Here is a 6,641-nt window from a genome sequence, read left to right as displayed (position 1 = left end):
TGTGTGTGTGTGTGTGTGTGTGTCCTGGTTTTGTTTCTCTAGCGAACCCTGCCGAACACACTACTGATCACGTCATAGGCCTCCCAGAAGAACGAATAAATCCAGGCTGGAAGCAGTACAACCCGAATGCCGCCCCAGAAGAAAGACTTGGTTTCACATCCTTCAGACAAGTCATCAGAAGGGGATCCGTTCCTGGAGAAGGACATCACCTTTGGTGGAGGGTCAGTGAAAAAGAAGACGACCCTCAGCGAGATGGATGACCACAGAGGCTGCAACAATGCGCTCGTGCATAGAAGCCATCGTGAAAATGGCCCCGGCCCAGGCAGTGTTCCATCCTGTAGTACATAGCACCACTGGTTAACAGTTTGGCACCTAACAACAACTGCTTGGCTGAAAGGTGATCCCTGGGAGTGGGTTCTGTTCTAGGTATAAAGCGCTTTGGGCTACAGTCTCAAGGGTTCCATCGTTCTTTATCACGCCAGTTAAGTCTGGCTTTTTTCGTGATTTTAGATTTTGTTTGGCATTTTTCTCCCTGCCTGCCTAGGACCTTGTATTGTGATCTCGATCGGGTAGCGGTAGAGATCACCATCTAGTTCTTCTGGTCTCTGACTAATGAAAGCTATGGTTCTCATGGTCCATTAATCTTGGGACTAATTGGCCCTTCAGTCTTTGATTTTCTTCACTCTTTGTTGCTCCAGATGACCACAAGACAATAGCTTCATCTTACGATGGACATTCATAAGCTTTTAAGAGCCAGCTGCTACTCACCAAAGTAGGGTGTACACATTTGTCTTGGTGGACTCTGTTATGCCAACTGATTGACCTAGGTGTGCCCTGACCCTATGGTCCAAAGCCACTGACCTCATTGAGAAATGAATTCAGTTAGGCTAAGAAGTGCATACGTTGAAAAATGGAATTGAAAGATAGCAGAACTTTTCCAAGAACGTTGGACGCCCCCTTGTACTTTGATATATTTGCAGCACACACAAATGTATTTTGTTAGGCGCCATTGAGCTGGTTCCGAATCATAGGAACCCTACGCACAACAGAACGAAACACCGCCCAGTCCTATGCCACGGTTATGTCCCAGCCCATCATTGCCGACACCTTGTCAATCCATGTTGTGAAGGATCTTCCTCTGTCACTGCTCCTTTACTTTACCGAGCAGGATGTCCTTCTCCAGGGACTGGTCTCTCCTGACAACACGACCAAAGGACGTAAGACCATGTCTCGCCAGCCCTGCTTCTAAGGAGCACTCTGGCTGTGCTTCTGCCAGAGCAGATTTGTTTGTTCTTTCAGCGGTCCATGAGACGTCCTATCTTCTTCAACAGCACCATACTTCCAAGGCACTGATGCTTCCTCAGTCTTCCTTCTTCAATGCCCAGCTTTCACAGGCATATGAGGAGATTGAAAATATCATGGCTTGAGTCAGGCACACCTCTGTCCTCAAAGAAACATCCTTTCTTTTCAACACTTTACAAAGGTCTTGTGCAGCAGATTTACCCAGTGCAATTTGCTGCTTCCAGGAGCACTGATTGTGCATCTAAGCAAGATAAAAGCCTAGAAAAGTTCAATATTTTCTCCACTTATGATGTCACCTCTTGGTCCGGTACTGAGAATCTTTGTTTTCTTTACATTAAGTTGTAATCCCTATTGAAGGCTGCAATCCTCGATCTTCATCAGCAAATAATTCAGGTCTTCCACATGTGCAACATGCAAGTTTCTCAGGTTCCTAATAAGCTTTCTTCCCATCTTGAGGCCACATTCTTCTTCATATAAGCCAACTTCTCTGATGATTTGCTTACAGAATGACTAAGTACGGTGAAAAGATACAGCCATGACACACACTTTTTCTGATTTTAAACCATGCAGTATTACATCGTTCTGTTCACACAGCTCCCTCTTGATCCTTGTACAGGTAGGTTCCCCATGCACACAATGAAGTGTACTGAAATTCCCATTTTTCTCAAGGCTACCCATGGTTTGCTATGATCCACACAGTAGAATGTCTTAGCAGAGCCAATAAAACACAAATAAACATCTTTCTGGTAATCTCTGCTTTCAGCCAAAATCCATGGCATTCACAATAATATCCCATCTTCTGCTGAATCTGGCCCTTCTTGCACCTCCGTCAGTGTACCTTCTGCACCTGTTATTGGATGGATCTTCAGCAAACACTTCTATTTGCATGTGATATTAATGGTATTGAGCATTCTGTTGGATGGCACCTCTCTTTGGAATGGGTACAAATGTGAATCTCTTCCAGTCAGTTGGCTGTCTTCCAAATGTCTTGACATACACCAATGAATGCTTCCAGGGCTTCATCAGCTTGTTGAAACATTTCAGTTGATAGTCTATCGATTCCTGGAGCCTTATTTTTGAATAACGCTTTCAGTGGAACTTGGATTACTTCCTTCATAATGTTATCTCTAGAAATAGTGGAATGTGGACTGACTAGTTCTTTAGGGTGCCATGACTGTGTGTTCTTTCCATCTCCTTTGATGCTTCCTGCATCATTCACTAGGTTCCCATAGAAGCTGTCAATACTGTTAACTCAAGGCTTGAGTATTTTTTCTTCAGTTCTTTCTGTTTAAGACATGCTGAGTGTGGTCTTCCCTTTTGCTTTTCCAACTCTAGGTCTTTGCACATTTCATTACAATACTTTACTTTGTCTTCTTGAGCGGCCCTTTGAAATGTTCTGTTCATCTTTTTGACTTAATCATTTCTTCCATGTGCCTTAGCAACTGTACAATGAAGAGCAAGTTTCAGGGTCCTTTCTGATATGCACTTTAATCTTTTTTTTTTTCCCTGTCTTTTTAATGATCTTTGCTTTCTTCCTGAATGACGTTCTTGATGTCCTCCCACAGTACTCAGGTCTTCTGACCTTAGTGTTCAGTGTATCAAATCTGTTCTTGAGATGTTCTCGAAACTCAGGTGACATATTCAAGGTAATATTTTGGCTCTTGTGGACTTGTTTTCGTTTTCTGCAGCCTCAACCTGAATTGTCAAATGGACATTGGATGGGTCAGTTCCACAGTCGGCCCCAAACCTGGTTTTAGCTGCTGATCTTGAGCTTCTCCATTGTCTCTTCCCACAGATGTAGTCCATTTGATTTCTGGGCAGTCTACCTACCGAAGTCAGCTAGTACAGCTGCCTCTTGTGTTGTTAGACAAAGGGACTTGCGATAAAGAAGTCCTCGGTTCCTCAGCTTCATTTCTATCACCAAGGCCCTAGTCTCCACCTACTGTTCCTTCCTCTGTGTTTCCAACTTTCGCATTCCAATCGCCAATAGCTATCCATGCATCTGGATTGTATATTTGATCAATTTCAGACTGAAGATACTGGTAGAATTCTTCAATTTTTTCCTTACTAGTTTTAGTGTTTGATGCATAAATTTGAATAATAGTTGAATGAATTTCCTTGTACTCCTATAGACATTAACCTACCGCAGACAGCATGGTATTTTAAGGTAGTTCTTGAAAGGTCCCTGAGTTAGTTAATTGTGCCAGCCTGGCCGATAATCACATGTGGGGCTAATTGAAAGGCGGAGGGATAAATGGGTGGGGAGCCTCGCCTTTCTAGCTCTCTGGTCTCTTGTTTTGTGATGGTTGCACCGGGTGCAGCTGCCTTAGCAGTTCCCTGCTTCAGCTTACAAGATTGACTTCCTACAACACATCCCCAAGGAGAAGCCACATGGACCTATCCCGATGCAGCCCTGGGTGCTGGAGCAGCCATGTGGAGACCCCTGCTAGTGCTGAGATGCTTGTTCATTCACGGACTCAGCTTTCCTCCTGCAGTCGGCATCATTGCCTCTGTTTTGTGAGGTGGAGGACTTTGTGGACTGGTGTTGGGTTAATGGGTTAATGTTGGACTTGTGGGCTTGGGCAGCATTGGGTTGGGATGTTTTCGTGATGCACATTTTCTTTACATAAAATTCTCTCTTATACATGAGTTGCTGTGGATTTGTTTCTCCAAAGTACCCAAACTAATACAGTCCCCATTCCACTTGATGGCACCTAAAAACAATAGCATACCTGCAACGATGCCACCTCTCTCAATCTGATACTGGGAATGTATTTCTATACTTTTTCTTGATTAGTCAGACAAAAAGTTTCTCAAATAATTTGTTCCACTGGCTTCTGCTACTTTTTTTCTGTTTTCATTGATTCTGATGTTTACAGTTCATTCAATGATTCTGCATACTTTGTGTTTTTAATTTACGCCTTTTTTCTAGTTTCTTAAGGTAGAAGATGAGGACATAGATTTGTAATGTATAGCACTAAACGCTGCTGTTTGTTGTTACCCTGTTTCCCCAAAAATAAGACAGTGTCTTATATGAATTTTTGCTCCCAAAGATACGCTAGGTCTTATTTTCAGGGGATGTCTTATTTTTCCACGAAGGAAAATACGGTACACATTTATTGTTGAACAAAAAAGAAGTAAATTTATTACCTGCGTATGGTACGGTAGTAGTTGTCATCACAAATCAGCATAACCAGACAAACTGTGAATCCTACAGTATCAAGAATTTCTCGTTACTACCATTATTTCCATGTACAACAATCTGTGGTACATTTACTCATAATCTATGGTACATTTACTCACAATTCCTCTGGCTGCACTGCGGCCAACTGTGAGCTGTGTGGCGGCACCCACCACTACGGTACAGAGTCCAGAGTTACAGTAGCTTTGGGGGGGGCTTATTATCGGGGAGGCCTTATATTCAGGGAGGTCTTATTTTCAGGGGATGCCTTATATTTTAGCCAGAGGCAAAACTGTAAGTAGGTCTTATTTTGGGGGGATGTCTTACTTTCGGGGAAACACGGTAGAAGTCACGTCAAGTCAGTTCCGACAGAGCGACCCTCTGCACACAGAAAGAAATGCTGCCTGAGTGCTATAAATTCCTCCAGAGTCCTACGTCAGCTACATCTCACACATTTTGATATGCTGTTTTTCATTTTATAAGACAATTACTTTACAAATTCACTTCTTATTTCCCATGGGCTTTCTAGAAATGGTTTATTCCATCTGTTCTGGGCTGATTTTATTTGCACTGAATATCTTTTACATTCATTCTTTCTCTTTGTCAGCTTATTAAGACCAATGTCTTTTCTGTTGTTGTTTTAGTTCATCACATATCTCTCAGTCATCAGTTTGCCCTACAAGTGATAGTATACAAGAGGTTTTCCAAGAGGGGAGATCTTCAGGGACCCAGACGCAGGGCACAGAATCCTGCTTATCTACGAGATGCAATGAACCCATCAGCTACACTGGAATGCAGGACGACCCTCCTCGTACGTAAAGATGTGAAAGATCCTGGTGACTTGAGAATAAAAGCCATGGAAGGCACCATCGATGGCTCATTAATAAATACTACAATTATCTTCAATCTGCTTCAGACACTGGTAGCAGCAAACAAAGCAGTTCACCTGTACAAACTGAGAAAATTAATGAAGACAAGAACTTTCTCGACGGAAACGATTTTCAAACTTTCCCCAAATAACAGTATTTCAGAGGCTGTGGAAAAAAAAATTGGTATTTCAGCAAATGACAGTTCAATTCTAATTGTTCTCATCGACAATGGTGAAAAGCAAGTCAATCAAGAGCATTGACTATTCCTTTTCTGGAAAATATTCCTGAAGCAACAAATATTACAGAAGTCTGGAAGATAGATAAGCTGTCTTCAAAAGAAGAAAATACTGGGATATTACTAGCTGGTATTTCATTTGTAAAATGCCAACAAAAGATGTTTTATAAAAAGGCAGAAATATCCAACATTTCAGGATTAATCAAAGAAAACAGTAATTTTCTTTTCTGGATTATAAAATTAACATATCAGGGAGCTTCAAAATGTTCATGGAAATAATGGAATTTTTTCCACAATCATTTTTAAAGTCCACTCTTTAAAAATTCATTGGAGAAAAAAAATTTAAGAATAAAGAATAAAAGAAAACCACTTCTATTCTTAAGATATTTTACTATTTTAAGAGAAACCACTTTTACTGTTAATATATATATATTACAAGAACACACCTCCATTTCCTCCCTCTTAATCTCTTTGCTTTCATGGTCATGCATTTCACATCTCTGTCTGAGGGGGCTTTCCAAAAGTCCATGGAAAAATTCCATTTTCCATAAAATGTTCGAAATCCCCTCTTAATTTTTAAATTCCACAATGCAGAGTTATCGTTTTCCTTTTAATAAGTATCTCTTTTTAAGAGATTTTTAAGAGTCTGAAGTGTTTTATGTTGATATACGTGTTTGCCATTTCCAGCACTTTTTATTTCTTTCTGTAGATAGCGGTTCCCATCTGGTACCATGTTCCTTCTACCTGAAGGACTTTCTCTAGCCTTGCTCCTCAGGCAGGTGTTTGGCGACGCGCTGTCTCAGTTTGGACAGGTCTAGAAAAGTCTTTCATGTCTCCATCGTTTGAAAAGATGTTTTCGCTGGGTGTGGAATTGTGGTTGACAACTCTTTCCTTTTAGCCGTTTACTAGTTTACTAACGTTGCTGAGCACTCTGCCGACGGGCTGATGTTCTGTGACTTAGGAAATCTTTCTGTTCTGGTTGGGTGTGGGATACTAGCCCTGAGGGAAATAGAACTGGGACTTATTCCCTGACTGGTACGGAGGGAATCTGGAA

General features: G+C 41.5%; 1 pseudogene; it reads left to right on the top strand.

Moving 5' to 3' along the window:
* Positions 1-5,235: 5,235 nt before the first annotated feature.
* LOC101653578 lies at positions 5,236-5,757 on the top strand (annotated as a pseudogene).
* Positions 5,758-6,641: the final 884 nt, after the last annotated feature.

Source organism: Echinops telfairi, unplaced genomic scaffold (genome assembly GCF_000313985.2).
Source record: "Echinops telfairi isolate 266 unplaced genomic scaffold, ASM31398v2 ScPeMD7_3533;HRSCAF=4204_1, whole genome shotgun sequence".
Taxonomy (NCBI): domain Eukaryota; kingdom Metazoa; phylum Chordata; class Mammalia; order Afrosoricida; family Tenrecidae; genus Echinops; species Echinops telfairi.
Note: the sequence above shows the minus strand (reverse complement) of the source record. Positions and strands in the feature narration are given on the sequence as shown.